The sequence below is a fragment of the Melitaea cinxia genome, chromosome 12 (assembly GCF_905220565.1).
Source record: "Melitaea cinxia chromosome 12, ilMelCinx1.1, whole genome shotgun sequence".
NCBI classification, from domain to species: domain Eukaryota; kingdom Metazoa; phylum Arthropoda; class Insecta; order Lepidoptera; family Nymphalidae; genus Melitaea; species Melitaea cinxia.
The window spans coordinates 7,354,272-7,372,311 of record NC_059405.1 but is presented as its reverse complement, the minus strand read 5'-3'; positions in this window follow the sequence as shown (position 1 = coordinate 7,372,311).

The window sequence follows — 18,040 nt, the reverse complement described above, 5'->3', positions numbered from 1 at the left end:
CTAATATTGCGTATTTACTTGACGGTTTTTTCGTCACCCTACGTTGTATTATACGTTATATCTTTTTACTGGGTGCACTGATTTTGATCTTTTTTGTATAAATCAAAAGCTAATACTTGTCATGTCGTCCGTTTTAAATATGATTGAGATATAATGAGCAATTTTTGAGTAATCTTTGATGACACGTATTTACATGACGATGTTAAGACGACTGTGGTCATGTTCAATACTTTGCCACAACGCCATCTATCAAAATTTAATGAAATTACTTCGTTCACTATCGATCAAATTACAATATTCCACTAGAGTAGAGAGTAGCAGTTTATTCGTTATAAATATATTTGAGCTTTTAATTTTTGAGTTATCTCTAATACTGGGTATTTACTTGGCTATTTTACGTCGACCAACGTTATATTAACCTCATTACTATTTTACTGGGTGGACCGATATCGATGATTCTTTTTTTAATCGATAGGTGGTGCTTGTCATGTGGTCCCATTTAAATATAATTGAGATTTGACTCGAACTTTTTTAACTATATCTGATATGGCGTATTTACTTGACTGTTTTTGGAGTTTTCTCCTTAAGAATCGATTTTCATTTAAGGTCCCGGAATGAAAAAATTGAACAGTAAAATCTACTGAACGAATGACCTTGTTAGAGATGGCGTTCAGACGTTTTCTAATAACGCAATTAGGTTCCGATAGATGGCGTTTTGGATTCATTTATTTACAATTTGATATAATAATAATATATTTCTTAGACTAGTAAGCCTTTTTGTGCCTATTTAGACAGTTGATCTGAAGGGGTAAACTCCAGTCGTGCATCGGAGCTGTGTGAAAACATGAACATTACATATTTTTAATAAAAAAGACATAAACCGTAATTCAATATAAATCCGCTTCAACTAAAAAACCCGCCGTAATAAGCGATGTCAGCGCTTCGCGCGAATCGACGACGGGCCTTTTATGAAATTTCTGCCTACAATCGCTAACAAAATGTTAGAAATAACAGTAGAACATTATATAATTCTACAATTTTATAATGTCGCGTTATATGGAATACGAACAAAGTATTACTATTTTTTAGTCGATCTACGTTGTATTACTCTTCGATGTAATTGAAGTCGGTTTTTTTTTCGTTTGCGAGCAAACACAATTATTTAATCACAGATGATAGAGATCTAGCTAGAGTCATCCTCGCTCCTTTAGGAACTCGTTTAACAAGCAGGATATTTTAGTGACATTTCAAAATATATTTTTCAAATGGAACCGAATTATTATCACTGGTTACGGTTGATGAAATATCAGTTAAAATAGGTAATGAATGCACTAATGGATCGCTGTGGCAACGGGTGGTGTAAATTTTTAACCTTTGCGGCCTCTAAACAACCTTCCGTTGGTGCACAAGTGAAAAGTTCCGGTTGAGATACATTGGTTGTTTTAAAACTATTTGACATTATATCGCACTAAAGAATGTACACTTAAATAAAAACATATATGGTCACTATAATGGCGTTGCTGCGGCATCGGCAGCACGGAGACCCACTGCAGGAGCACCCGGCTGCCTGCCTCAGGCCGCCGTCATTGCTCGACAACGCAACGCTCAGGAAATCTGAAAAAGAAAAAAACGTTAAAGCAGAATCTTGGAATTTATATAATATTATTCCGATATTATCGGAATTATTTTATGCAATTTGATATCAATTAATTATGGTCGAATTTCGACAATTGGGCGACCACTAGTAATAATTAAAAACTGACACGGGTGACGTATTCAACATTCTGTAGCGTACGTAACAATATCGGAATGATAATTGAATTATATTTATATTGTTCCTATAAATACCATTATATTATGTTCTCGAGATAAAACAAACTCTATTAATGAATTTGCATCAATCATTCCAGCCTATTGCAGTCCACTGCTGGACATAGGCCTCCACAAGTTCGCGCCAAAAATGCGTGAACTCATGTGTGTTGCCCATAGTCACCACGCTGGGCAGGCGGGTTGGTGACCGCAGGGCTGGCTTTTTCGCACCTAAGACGCTGCTGCCCGTCTTCGGCCTGTTGTTTCAAAGCCAGCGGTTAGATGGTTATCCCGCCATCGGTCGGCTTCTTAAGTTCCAAGGTGGTAGTGGAACTTTATCCCTTAGTCGCCTCTTACGACACCCACGGGAAGAAAGGGGGTGGCTATATTCTTTTTTTGTGCCGTAGCCACACAGCACAGAATTGCATGTAGCGGAAATAATTATAACTGCTTGAAACACAAGCTTAACTCTTCGAAGCTTGAATGATTGAGTTTTGATTTGATTTAATTTGATTGAAATGATTGAATGAGTCTTGAATTTTCGATTCAAAATTTTCTTTTATCCTATTTTTATATGACTACTTTTATAGTCTGTTCATGGCTTCTATGTTATGCTAACACTACTAAAACTTTCTTCAATATATATTGTTAAATCAAAACTATATAAAATTTATTTCTAGACCTAACTATAGAATATGTATTACATTTTTAGAAAAATTAACTATTATTGTACTGTAATATAACTATGTTTGTTCTTGAACTATAATTTTATTATTAACTGACTTCTTATTATTTTATTCTTCGAAAATAGGTTTTGATTTTTTTTTTTAATACAAGCACTTATCTATATTACAGTCATTTCCCACATTTTTTTTAAATGCCATTTTTAATGTTTACTTAATACCACACTATTACTTTACTAAGAAGAAGGTAATAAAGTTCACAATGAATCCTTTAATTTTTTTTTTTTTTTTTTACGTTGTGAGTAAATATGTATGAGTGCTACTCTGATAAGAGCTGTCTTCATATTCATTTGCACGCTAATTTGGGAACGCTTCTGCACAGTTTCCTTTAGAGTTTCCTTTAGAGTCATGTCATAAATTTAACATGTTGTAACATTGCTAAAAAGTTTATTAAAATATCATTAATATAACACAAAATTACTTTATAACAAAATTACAATATTATCCATTAAAACACAATACATGTAACATGCAAGAAACAAAAACAATATATGTACGTCCTAAAATTATAAAATTTAAGTGGTGAAATCACTTTATCCTATAGTAGGATTTTTGGTTTATTTGGATGAATAAGCAAATTGATTTGAATTTTATTCTTTACTTTCTAAAAAGTACAACGAGTAAATTAATTGTCAAAACATAAATTTTTAAATATAATGGTGTTAAGAGGCAAAAGATTAGAAAGACAAATTATATCATTTTGACGTACTAATTGAATCAACTATGTAGGAGTATATTATAGATTATAGAATTTAACTTTAAATAATTCGTTACAAAGCCGAAATTATGTTCATATAAAGAAATTTATTACATTAAAAACCATTAGTAACCTTATAATATACACACATATTATTTGAATAAACATTTTTAATGGAAAGGGATAGAAGTTCGTAAAGGCTTAAAATTGAACTAACATGTACAAATCCCATATTTCAATTTGCACGTAATGTGCTCTTTGAATATTCTAAAATCATGGATTCGATTCGAAATGAAATATATTAATAATAACTTTGAAGAAATATTAATAATTTTGCGTATAAATTTCTGTTTCTGTGATACTGCAATGAAAATTGTCTTTATAAGTTTAGTAAAGGACATAATTAAATAATAATACAACTGGGTTTACTCGATACACGTAGTGATGTTTGTTATTTAATTCACATAACTTTCTGTTGCATTGTTATTTATTTTCCACAGAAAAGTTTAATTAAAACAAAAATCAGAGTGCCGGGTGGTATTCCTGCGCCAGCTTGCTGTTGAGTGTAGTATATGTACTTTACTCTTATAACGAAATTCGTAGACAAAAAAAACGTATTAAATTTTTAAACAATTAATTAAATATAATAAAAACTTAATAACAATAACTTTGTAAAATACTTTAAAAATAAAATTCTGTTCTGTTGAGTTTCTGACAAGTTGCGTCAATCGTTTTTTAAGCATACACAAATTGGTCCCATAAAATATGGTGGTAAATAAAATCAAGAGATTATCAAATATGAAATTAAATTAAATGTAAAATATTAAAATAAAAATCGACAAAAAAAATGTATCAAAATGTATTTAAACTACATAAAACTAAAATATCAGACTAAAAACAACGAGACACGGTGCTTGTTTTAAGTATTAAAAAAAAATCTTCTTTTAAATTTTTAATCTCTTTTTTTTATTACTGCTTAAGTAGCTATTTACCAGACTAAGAAACTTTTGTACACCTCTATCGCCTATTAAAAAGACTCAATTAGTACCATTATTCTATAAGTAGTTTTTGAGAAGAGAATTAAAAATTATCCTTTAAATAAATACACTATAAAGTAAAACGATACTTCAACCGTTAGAATAAAATTTGAAAAACCTAAAATATAATTTTGAAAAATGACATCAATTTCCCTTACAGGAAAACCAAAAAATGAAAATAAAACATGTACATTGGGGAAGGAAAATAACCAAAAATATAAGGTGTTACATGTCTCATTAAGTTAAGTATTAATATTCGAGTAGAGGATGATTAAGCAATTATGTATGTGTTTAATAGCGACCGAGTTCTAATATCCTGAAAATTGTTTGTTATTAGTTTGTGATTGAACGTTACAACTTGGTACCTTGATGAAAACACGAGCGGTTACTAAGGGTATAGTTATAAACACTTCCAATCGAACTTGTCTTCAAAGCAATTTCGTTACTAAGAAACTTATACGCGGAAATGTTAAAACTAAGTATTGACGGCTAATACACTATGAAATTGTTATTATACGCATAAATGGAATAATAATTGTAAAAGTGATATATTTCTGTTTGACTAGCTTATTAGCGCAGTTTGTAGTACCCTGTTTTCTGCTCCGCGGACTCTGCGATTTCGATTCCCGCCTGAGTCTGGGTGTAATATTTGTATTTATATATCTATATCATAAATAACACAGACACTGATTAAATCATCTGTCAAGATGTTACAGGCCTTATGATGATATCTATACATATAATATTTCTATGTATATTTATCAAAAAAAAACTATTTAGCTACATCAACCAGCTGTTTCCTATAACACAAGCTTTAAGTTGCTTACCATAGGAACAGACGATTGTGTGTGTATAAGATATTTCTATTTATTTATTATTCTCTACTAAAACAACAATTTTAACTTGTTGCTTATGTTTTAGTTAAAATCGATATTTACAGCTACTATAATATTTTTCATGACCATGATTACCACGATGACGAACAACGAACGTTTAAATAAGCATATAAGAAATGTACATACATTTGATTAAGTTCATTGCTTACATACTTGGGCAAATAATGAATGTTCTCTTATTACTATTCCTTTATTGATTCATAATTTTATTGGTCTCACTGTACTTAATCAGTTTGAAATCACAGCACCGAATCATTGGCACGTGTCTCATCATGTCGATCACTTAATACGCTTTCTCCTTTCTGGTTGTATTGGAGGTATTTCAGATGGAACACTACGAATATGCAAGGGCGGCTTAAAACTGCAATAGAAAATAATTTTTGAGCTCTTTTTATAACCGTTTTTGTACCAGTTTTAGTATTGGTTTTCTGTTCAAACTGACAGTATTTTTCATACGTATATTAAAATTGCCCTAAGCGATAATAATAACTCTAGAACTACTGTGCCTTTTGTTGCCAGATCGAGTTTTTGTTTTACCATTCAGTTAGTTTTAATAAAAATAGTTCAATATCTCGTATTTACTATAGTAAATAAGTAGATATTCACGTTTAAGCTTAACAAATATCGTTTAATGAACTTAAACCAACAGTTAAATGTATCGCGGAAGCAACACGAAAATCACCCACTGAATAAATATCGCTCAGAGCACACAAAAATCGCCCACTGAATAAATATCGCCTAGAGCTACAAGTATAACAAACAATTCACAATGATGCTCTGATGTTTTAGTAAAGTAAGTATGACTGAAGAAGGTAAATAACTTAATTTGGCTTTAGTTTTACCACGAATTACCATAAATAGATATCATATCTATTAATTAATTACCATATAGTGTTAGTGACAATAGGTACATAGTAAATGTTTTTTTTTTTTTTATCACAATAATACGATGTAAATTGATGAGCTAAAAAAGTTTACTTTTTATTAAAACGTTTTAGCTATTAATAAATTAATAATCATAGGTGTAAGAGCATATACAAAACAACCTCGCAATGTGCATAACTACAAAAGAAGTTGCCCTATTAATTTCTCATGCGCTATATCTCGTGCAAACAAAGATAATTGTAATGAATTTTGCGGTTCACATTGAAAACCTTGTTAACAGCATAATAATCTCTCTCCAGCACTTGCATCATAATTAAACATCGATTTTTCTTGCCAAGAGCGCTTAAGTTGATATAATTGAAAGTCTATATTTTTTTATCACTTTTATTAGTTAGCTGATGGTATGAACAATTATTCTGTCGCTGGGGGGATCCTGTTGCCTGCAGATCCGGGACCCCCCAATTAATGCGGCTGAAGGCTCGCACAGGGGTTTTGGTCGGTATTGCATCCCCAAGAGCTGAAGCCGACATACGATCTAGGAATGCCTACCCGGGCATCCTGGATATCACCCGTAAATGGGTTCCCCTGCGATACCAAAAAAAATTGTATAAACAATTATAAACTTATACTTTAAAATATTTCAAGTAATTTTTTCGTCACGTAAGTCTGTGATTACTAAACTTGATTGCAATAATTCTATATTTTCATTGGAATAGTTAAGGCCGCGTGATAAATAATTATATTTGATGGAAAACATAAAATTAAATTAATAATCGATCTATTCAATGAATAACTCAATTCAACTACACTTTACGATTAGGTAAATATTTGGTTAAACATAATGTTTCAATTTAAAGTTTTATTTTTATAATAAAACAAATCAATTACTTAATATAATTGTGCACCATTAAAAACTTAACTTTCAGTTTTCTGTTTCATCTGTAGCATTTGTAATTTGGACTAAATTTGATTTTAAGATATATAAAGAAAATAGACCCTTGATACTATGCAAAGAAACAAGAAACGCAGGAAGAGCGTCACTGAAAATGTTTCCGATGCCACTGTATCTAATTGGTAAAGTAGCTTAGGTTCACGAATTTTCATCAAAAGATAAATTTATAATTTTTTTCTGACAAATCCTTTTTTTCTAAAATAGGCTACGTAGAAACTAAATTTTTACATCGTTCGCGAAACGCAAAGAATAATTTTTTGAGATTAAATATGTTTTAGAATCAAATAAATTGGTCAAATTTGTCTAATACAACAAAAAAATAAAAACATCGTCTATGCAAAACAAAATCATTATCTTATATATCCTGTCGAAATCAATTATTTATATTCTCTAGAAACGTGTAAACAACTGTTTCTTGTACAGGTGTACACAGAACTTAGTCACGTCTTGATTGGATTATTGTTATTACACGATTTAAACACAAAAATACTTAATGTCTGATAATTTAAAAATTAGTTAATAGTAGATAGGAATTCTTTGAACATTAACAATCAACATCTTTCTAAAACATCCTATAAATATACTTAGTTTTTTCTTTTACAAATGAATAGACAATAAAAAAATAAAAAAAACATTATCTAGTAGGTATTCGTGTCCTAATAACCCCACACAAACCTTTTTATAAATATTACCCATATAAATACAAGAGCAACGTATATTATTTTATCTATGTACAACAGGTCATCATATCATCATCATCAGGTACTCGGATAAAATCTTGAAATGTGCCACATTACCATACTAATAAAATTAAAAGATACTATTCGTGCGTGATGATTATGCTACTATATAAACATTTATAGTGATAATTTAATTGCAATGTAGCCATAGTTTTGATGTTGAAATTGTATTACATTTTCATAAACATTTTAATGTTCTGTAGTACTATTTTATAGTTATTTGAAACGTAATTTACTAAAGTAGGCTTCCATGTAGTTAGAAAAAAAAACTTTATGAATACTTCTTGTGGGTTTAGGCAAGGCAACTTGAAAGGCAAGTTAATTTATTATAAATATATATTTTATTGTACATGATTCGTACAATAACTATCTGTAAATATTTAGTACTTAGGTATGTTATGAATTGTAAGTTGAATTAAATGTACAATTGTTTGTTATCAAAATGTATAATAATTCAACACAACATTACCTACGACATGCAAGATACGTAATACTAAATTGAAAGTTCATAATTTTTGTTACTGATTATAAAAATCTCTTTTATACATAGTTTAAAAACGAGATCCTTATTAGGTTTTCCTCTATATTAATATGTATATATGCTATGTATAATATATATGGACTTTAACTTTGTACTTTGTAATTAAGTCTAAATACTGTAACATTTCTAGAGTTTTAGAATATGTATTAATTAATGCCCAGCCATCAAAGAGAAACAAGTAGTAAAGATGATGAACAAAATATTGGTAAATTGAAATATAAAATAACATTGCGTATTAGTCGAATCAAACCTCATGATCAAAGTCTGTGAGTATTTAAATGCTCAACTTAAAAGACTCAGAAGGAAATAATTTTAGCGATCAAAATAGTTTTGACAGTCACAGCACTAGCTGTTGCGCTAGCGGTCATGGGTTCGATCCCCGTACATGACAAACAATTATATTGGTCATATAGATATTTGTAGTGTTCATTTGTTTTTGCGTATTGTGTGTGTGTGTTCCGGTGTTATCCCCCAATACAGAAGAAAATCTCACTGGGGGCTGTTGAGTGTGAATCGTTTATATATAATAATGCCAGATTCGAGAAATAAATGAACTGGTGATTCAGGCCTTGCGAACGTAGAAACGAACGTCAAGTTTTATTATAATTATCTAAAAAGGTTTTTATTTCTCTTTTAAAAAAAAAAATTGTCATAAATCTTCTAACGAAATGATTTTATACTATAATGAATCAATTAAGCAACTCTCTGATATAACAGTAATATTTTAAATACATTTAGATTACAAGCAATTACAAACCATAATGAGCCATCCCGTGAACAAAAAACATGGATTGAGTTGCAAAAAAAATTATTCCATTAATTGAAATTTCAATACAATTTTATTCAAAACTAGCTGCCTGGACAGACTTCGTTCTGTCAAAAGTAAATAGTAAAAATATGTTTTATTTAATTGTTTATTTTTTTAAGTATTTAAACCTTCCATGGGCCTTAAGGAACATACAAAACAATTAATTAACCAAATTGGTCTAGCCATTCTCGAGTTATACGCTTAGCAACATTCATTTTTATTTATATATAGAAGATTAGATCTTTAATAGAATAATCGTAAGAAAACAGTAGGTTCATTTTAGGTTGAATATATTTTTTCCTATAAAAAAATAATTTTTCTTCAAGAGTAGGTCAAATATTAAAAAGAGATTCGATGTTTACCCAAATTTTTGTTTTGATTACCGATTCACACAGAACTTCAAACAAGGTACTTTATTTTGACGGTTTTATTTTTACTGGTGAAAAATGTATATAATAAATAACATGTAACCTTAGAAAAGGTAATAACGGACTTTTGACCGAAAATTTATTTAAAAAGTTGTATATGTAGGTACATTATGTATATATTACTACGTGTGATAGCAGTGGCCGTGAGACTACTAAAGATTTCAAGGATCAAAAACTTCCATTATTTCACTAACAATTTTTTAAATGAAAACAAAAACATTTTCGGGCGATTCAGTAATTACAATTTTTCAAGGGGGTAAGCAATGTCTTATGTATAAAAATGATTCCACAAAAACAAGATCATATGACTCGCATTGTCAGAAAGTCAGAACGTTATCAGATCTCATGTAAAGCCAAGTTTGTAACTCTACACGTCCGAATTCTACGTGACCTGAATTCACAAACTCTTGGTCAAAATGCGTTTTGTTACTATCATATGGGCTTCGGGTGAAAAACTATCCAATGTTCAAGACTTTTTTGTTATAGTTATTGTAGTAACTACCGAGCTCCCAGATAAGTAATATAGCAAACATGATACGATAGATATAATCGAAAAATACGAATCTTTTTTCTACTTATTTATAAGAAATTCTTTTATGTTTTTTATATTACTTTTCAGACCGAAAGTAACGATTGAGGAGGGAGAAGGAACTGTGAAACCTACCTCGTTTAAACTAGAAAAGTACTAGAGTCAATCGGGCGGAAAAAGAAGTATAATTACTTTGTAAACCACTCCTTTATGAGATTTTCTTTGTAAATTTATTGCTTTGCCGTTTGAGGATATTGTATTCTTTAGAATAATTATTTTGAGAACAGAAAATTTTGTTGTGCAAAACATTTAAGTTGTTATTTGCGATAATTAAAATAAATTTGCGAAAATATTAAAACAGACCTAATGGTCTCAAAAGCTTTTGCCTAATAATTTACCCATTTAAAGTAAATTAAAACCAACACATACAAAGTAATTCAAACCCAGATTTTAAAAGTAAAGACCATCAAATGATATAGAAGTAGTCCTTTAAAACAAGAACTTTATATAAAAACTGACTTGAACTTTTTAAGTCAAATTACCAGCCACAAATATAGTAAGAACATCTTCAACCTATAACGATACTCGGGCTGACATACCTTTAAAAGACGAACTTATGTCATGTCTATCTAATACATCTTGGATTATTATACATGACTATAATATAAACTTATTTTTTGTATAACACAATAGAGAAATAATACGTTTAATTATTATTAATTCATTAAGAAAAGAAATCCCACCAAAAACATTTTCATGTAAAATGTTGCCAAGACGAGATCATATGGCTCGCACTGTCAAAAAGTTATCAGATCTCATGTAGAGCCAAGCTTCTAACTCTACACGCCCTAACTACGTAAGTTGCATTGCGTACTAACGTAAGTTGCTTATGACAATATTATAGTTGCATTTTACCTCCGACACATTTTATACCATAAATATTATCCAATCTTCACCATATTCGGTTTAAGCACGCTGTTTTTGATTTTATGTTGAACTGATATGCAAACGGTGACCTCCGCCAAAACTTAAATACCAAAATTACAAAATGTAAATTTTCGACATAAACTAATAACCGATTTTTATTTTTTATGTATTTTATTATTATTATTAATAACAAGGAGTCCCTATATCAATTTTCAGACCTCTAGCATCAAAATTTGCGGAAGTCTCATACAAACTTCCATCCCCTAGTTTAAGGGGTTGGGGGGTAAAAGTTCCAAGTTTTAGAATTTTTTTGTTGTTTGTGTACTAATACTAGCTTACATACCAAATTTCAGCTTTCTGGGACTTCAGGAAGTTCTCTAAGAATTTTGATGATCATCAGTGAGTGACGAAATCGGGGTTTTTTAGATATCAATAAAATCTAAAGTATAAGAGCTATGCAATTGAAACTTTATATGTTTAATAAGTCCACTATTGACATCATATCTCCAGAATTTTGTTTATCTGGTATAATTCAAACCCAAGTTATGAGGGTTCAAAAAAACGACGAAGCACTTCGAGAAAAGATAGGTAGTGCTTTTCGTTTTTTTTTTTTGGTTCGTCTTGGTGGGGGCACTACCGTGCCCCCAGATTGTAGACTGTCGACGTTTGTCGCAAAATACGTTACTATTTAAGACTAGTTGTGCTGTTATAAATAGCTTTTAGCCTTTCTCGGTAAATAGGCTATCCAACACGACAATCATTTTTCGATACGAACCAGTAGTTCCTGGGATTAGCGCCAATACATTTTCAGCGTTGTAATATTAGTATGATGTATAGATAGATATGCGCGAAATAACTGTCATATTTAATAGAAATCGCTTGGTTATTAAAAAATAATATCTATATAAATAAATAAAATTAGAGTGTCTGTTTGTAATATTAAAATAACTGCTTTTTTACTATATGAATATGGATGTATACACGGTATATATACCAACATAACATTTTTTACAATTTTTGTCTGTCTGTCGGTCTGTCTGTTTGTTCCAGCTAATCTCCGAAACGGCTGGACGGATTTTGACGGGACTTTTACTGACATATATCTGATGTAACAAGGAGCTTAGGCTACTTTTATTTTAGATTTTTTTTATAACTCAGCGAATTAAACAATAACTTTTTTATTCCACGCGGACGAAGTCGCGGACACTGCTAGTATATAATTATATATAATAAATCTGGGCGGAAAGTACTAGGGCGCAGTAAACATGGTTTTTCCCGAATAAATCCTTATTGTTAAACAACCTCCTCTATTTTCTTATATCTCATAAAAATCGTTCCAAACATTAGCCCGGATAAACAGTAAGACAGATAGGCAGACAAATTTTTTTCATTTGTTTGTATTTTAAATACCGTGTAAATAATTATATGCGCTTGAAATACACACTTATTTTAAAATCATATACAGATACTTCAATTTTATTTATAGGTAAAACTATAATGATACAAGATTCATATAAAATATCACTATTGTTTTTAGCCTTGGTTTCTTTTACAATATTGATTTCTAGTGATGACGGAGTAATGGAAAGTTATTAAAAAAAAATTTAAATAGTTTCAAATTTTACGATTTAATAGTTTACTATTTAATGGAAAACAAAAGAAAATTTTATAGTTTCAGCATTAATATAGCCAAAATATTTTAGATTTCGTCTTTTGAAATATTACAGCATCGTTTAGACATAAATAAATTACTGCTGATTAGGGAATACCGACGCTAATATTTTTTCACACCATTCAGCCTAAATAGGACAGCAACTCAGGAATCGGCTTCGCCAACCCTTATCTTAAGATAAGTAATTTTGTTTGTAAGTCAAGCGAGATATAAAGAACGCTAAAAAATAATTATTCGGGGTCACTCAAATCCTTAAAACCAGCGTTAGATATAGTAGGTTTAATTAGTTAAGCCAGCCCACGAGGCGACTTAGATTATCATCAAATATCCTTATTTCTGTAATTTTACTACTTCTTTTACACTTTCGAAATAAAGACATAACGAAATAAAAAAATTTAATAATTAAAGCAGATACTTTAATACAACAAAAACATAAGAGTTTCCTTTCACGCCAAAATTAGCCAATATCAGATGCAAAAAAGTAAAAATACCGTTTCGTTACAATCGGTTTTGATATAATTAACACTTTTTAAGGCGTGAGAGAAAATAAAGCCTCGTCAACCATTTTCCAAAAAGGCCGAAAACAATTTTGCGTAATTGGCGAGGACATCTCATTTCAGGATGTAAATGAAGCAGCTAGTATCAAGGTACGGTGTGTACTGTATGATTTGACGTTTAAGTGAGATACCCACTGATTCATCCGAATACTAGATTTATTTAAGAGGAAATAAAAGCGGACTTTATTCATTACAGCCTATACAGTCCACTGCTGGACATAGGCCTCTACGAGTTTACGCCAAAAATAACGTGAACTCATGTGCTTTGCCCATAGTCACCACGCTGGGCAGGCGGGTTGGTGACCGCAGTACTGGCTTTGTCGCACCGAAGACGCTGCTGCCCGTCTTCGGCCTGTGTATTTCAAAGCCAGCAGTTGGATGGTTATCCCGCCATCGGTCGGCTTCTTAAGTTCCAAGGTGGTTGTGGAACCTTGTTATCCCTTAGTCGCCTCTTACGACATCCACGGGAAGAGAGGGGGTGGCAAAATTCTTTAGTGCCGTAGCCACACAGCACGGACTTTATTACCGATTAATAATTACTTAAAAGTTAATAGTTAATTTTGGTAGAGGAAATCTTATGGGTTCGCGTCACCGACATGCTCATAACTGGCGCACGCGCAGCGGCCGTTTGCTGTGCGCGTTAGACGCTTTTTGGATGTGTGAAATATCGCGCGTTCGCGTCGCTGACATGCTTATATATCTGTAGATATATAGTTGACGTATCGTGCAACATTAGTGCTTTGTAAATCATCTAGCTGTGTGTATATATAAACTAACTAAGACTAAGGGATAACACAGTTCCACTACCACCTTGGAACTTATAAAGCCGACCGATGGCGGGATAACCATCTAACTGCTGGCTTTGAAATACACAGACCGCAGACGGGCAGCAGCGTCTTCGGTGCAACAAGGCCAGCCCTGCGGTCACCAACCCGCCTGCCCAGCGTGGTGACTATGGGCAAAACACATGAGTTCACGCTATTTTTGGCGTAAGCTTGTGGAGGCTTATGTCCAGCAGTGGACTGTATGGGCTGTAATGATGAATGATTGTAAAACTTATAACTGTATTAAATTTACATTTTGATTATAGATATATTTAAATAATAATTTTTGTTAAACATCAGCGCTTAGATCGTATTTGCAAAATTTTTTAACTAAATTGTCATATAAGTTTAGGCTGTCTGGAAGGAATGGCTTATTAGCCATAAGTCTGGCAGACTTGTACTGCATAATCTTAATATATATAAATCTCGTGTCACAATGTTTGTCCTCAATGGACTCCTAAACCACTTAACCGATTATAATAAAATTCGCACACCATGTGCAGTTCGATCTAACTTGAAAGATAGGCTATATTTTATTTTGATATATTAATTATTATATTTAAGAAAAAAATAAAGAAGGCGGTACAAAGTTCGCCAGGTCAGCTAGTATGTAAGTATTTTTAAGCTTTGTTTGTAAATTGTAATGTATTTCTGATGGACAATAAAGTATAAAATAAAAGTAAAATAAATAAATTGGATAGAACAAGTTAACAGTAACAAACGGTCAGATGACAAATTAGTAATAGTACCTATAAAGGTTTCAAGTTTATCATTACAATCTACTGAACTCGAAAATCATGACACGCATTTCCGCATCAGTATTCGAATTTGCTGACTTAGCATTTCCCAATTTCATGATTTCATTTAAGATTTATGATTAACGGGATCATTTCATCATACAATATGATGTATTTGTAAGTGCTTGATATGCGGCTAAAGTATTTATAAATATTTTATATATATTAAACTGAGTCTGAGATAGCTAAATGTTTCTAAATAATTTCTATTTTTAGGTAAGAAACTTTTTTTTTTTGATAACCCTAAGGTATGGGCTTCAACAGGACCTCTACAAAAAAAAAACTAAAAAGAATTACTTCTGATTGCGTTATTTACATAATTAAGTATACAAATCGAAGCCTTAAATTTATGAGGGTCTCTAAAGAGGATGACTGTGACAAATGATACCAATAAATTCTCAAGTACCTTAGCATTGTTTTAAATAAACATCAGTTTACATTCATTCATTTTTTTAGGAAGAACACTTTTCGAGGTAATAAGTTTATTTTTGGAAATTAAATAAATAATTATGTTTGCCCGCAAACGAAAAAAACCGACTTCAATTATATCGACGGGTAATACAACGTAGATCGACAAAAAAATAGTCAAGTAACTACGCGTTTTCAAAGATTACTATAGATTACTATTTATTTGATTAAATTAAAAATTATCAAAATCAGTATACCCAGTAAAAAGTTATTGCGGATTTTCGAGAGTTTGCCTCGATTTCTCTGGGATCCCATCATCAGTGCCTAGTTTCTTTATCATGGTACCAAACTACGGATATTTCCTTTCCAACAAAAGAAGAATTATCAAAATCGGTACATCCAGTAGAAAGTATTGCGAATTTTCGAGAGTTTCCCTCGATTTCTCTGGGATCCCATCATCAGATCCTAGTTTCGTTATCATGGTACTAAACTAAGGATATCCCCTTCCTAACAAAATAAGAATTATCAAAATCGGTACACCCAGTAGAAAGTTATGCGGTATAATATGACGTAGGTCGACGAAAAAAGCGTCAAGTAAAAACGCATTATTAGATATAACTCGAAAAGTAGTTGTTAGATCTCAAATAAATTTAAATGGGACCAATTGGCACACAACACCTTTCGAATAAAAAAAATTTGTCGAAATCGGTCCACACGGTCAAAAGTTCTGATGTAACATACATAAAAAAAAAATACAGTCGAATTGAGAACCTCACCCTTTTTTGGAAGTCGTTTAAAAAACGGGGATAAAACGAAATTTTCTAAAAATGAATCCCAGCTAGCTTATTTATTTCCCTCGAAATCTCCTGTATACTAAATTTCATGAAAATCGTTGGAGCCGTTTCCGAGATTCAGATTATATATACAAGAATTGCTGGTTTAATAGTATAAAATAATATATAAGATAAAATATATATAATAAATACTACACCCAATAAATACAAATAAAATGCAATTTTCTAATTCGTAGCTTGCAAATAAAGATATTGAACAAATAAAGTAGGTTTTAACGCAAAAATTTGCGAAAGGAAAACATAAACTTTTATCAATGGAATTTTTTTCAAAATAATTTCTTTGTAAAAATATACGACAAACTTATTGAATGCACTGAATTGTTAAGCCATTTTTTGTGAAGAAAACGTATAAAGGTTTTTTTTTATTTGAATTAAAAAGTTATAAAATAAAAAAAATTATTGCTTCACTGATTTATGAAAAAGGCGAGAACTTTATATTCAAAAGAGAATATAAAAAATGAGGACACAAGCAGTATTAAAGTATAAAGATTAATTATAATAATACAATTGTATTCTTTCCCAAGAATCGTAAATGTTGACATAGTACTTTAGATGGTGACGCAGGCATAGTGAAAAGTCGACAGTCTTTTATATAGAGTTGCACTGTGTAAACAGAACAGCATTACGAATCACCGTGACATTTAGTATTTAATATTTTTTCCGACTTCTGTAAAATTTTACTAGTAAGGCCGTAAATACACATAGAATTGTTGCGGACTAACGCAACACCACGGGCGCGGTGCGCGGCGAGGGACGGAGGGACAGCCCCACCATCGGATCGGAGCGAGGATATCGGCGGCTCGACCTACGACACGTCAGCGACCCTTTGATCCGGCTCGAAGGACCATTGTTAGTGTTCTGGTGAACGTTAAATTGATACTAAGTGGACTGTATATACATATATCTGGTTTATTCGCCGTTTCGGGAACAAAAATGTGAATGCAACAATATTAAATAGACAGTCTTAGGCGTCGACAGTCCACTTAGTATCAATTTAACATTCACCAGAACACTAACAATGTTTTTTTTTTTTTTTTTGTATATACATATATCTGGTTTATTAGCCGTTTCGGGAACAAAAATGTGAATGCAACAATATTAAATAGACAGTCTTAGGCGTCGGATCAAAGGGTCGCTGACGTGTCGTAGGTCGAGCCGCCGATATCCTCGCTCCGATCCGATGGTGGGGCTGTCCCTCCGTCCCTCGCCGCGCACCGCGCCCGTGGTGTTGCGTTAGTCCGCAACAGAATTAATAAGTTATTATTTTTATATTACTTTCAATAAAATACCTCTAATATGAAATGAATAAGTAGCCACTTTTGTATACAGAATAGTGTGGAAGTCCGTCGTTTTGGAGTTAAATATATGAAACTTTATACTTAGAATTTTAATAACAAATACAAAAAAAAATGTATTCATAAAATTTCATTCATAGTTTTACTGAAATTACGTAAAAGTTGATATATATATTTACCATTACTTTAATCTTGACTTTTTTTATTTTTAACCGACTTCAAAAAAAGGAGGAGGTTACTCAATTCGACCGTATATATATATTTTTTTTTTTTATGTATGTTCGGAGATAACTTCTTCGTTTATGAACCGATTTTGATAATTCTTTTTTTTGTTGGAAAGGAGATATTCATAGTTTGGTACAACGATAAGGAAACCAGGATCTGATGATGGGATCCCAGAGAAATCGAGGGAAACTTTCAAAAATCGTAAGGGTGACTAGTAAATTTAATCATGTTTTCATTAAGTACTATAAAGCACTACTATTTAATAAAGGTCTGGAGTCGATCTGATGATGGAGAAGAAAGATAGTCGAGGGAACTCTTCAACAATTTATAGCAATTACCTGCTTTTTGAACTTAATTCGTTTCTATTGATGAGAACTTTGCACCTGTATGAGTTATAAGTGCCATTACAGTCTGAT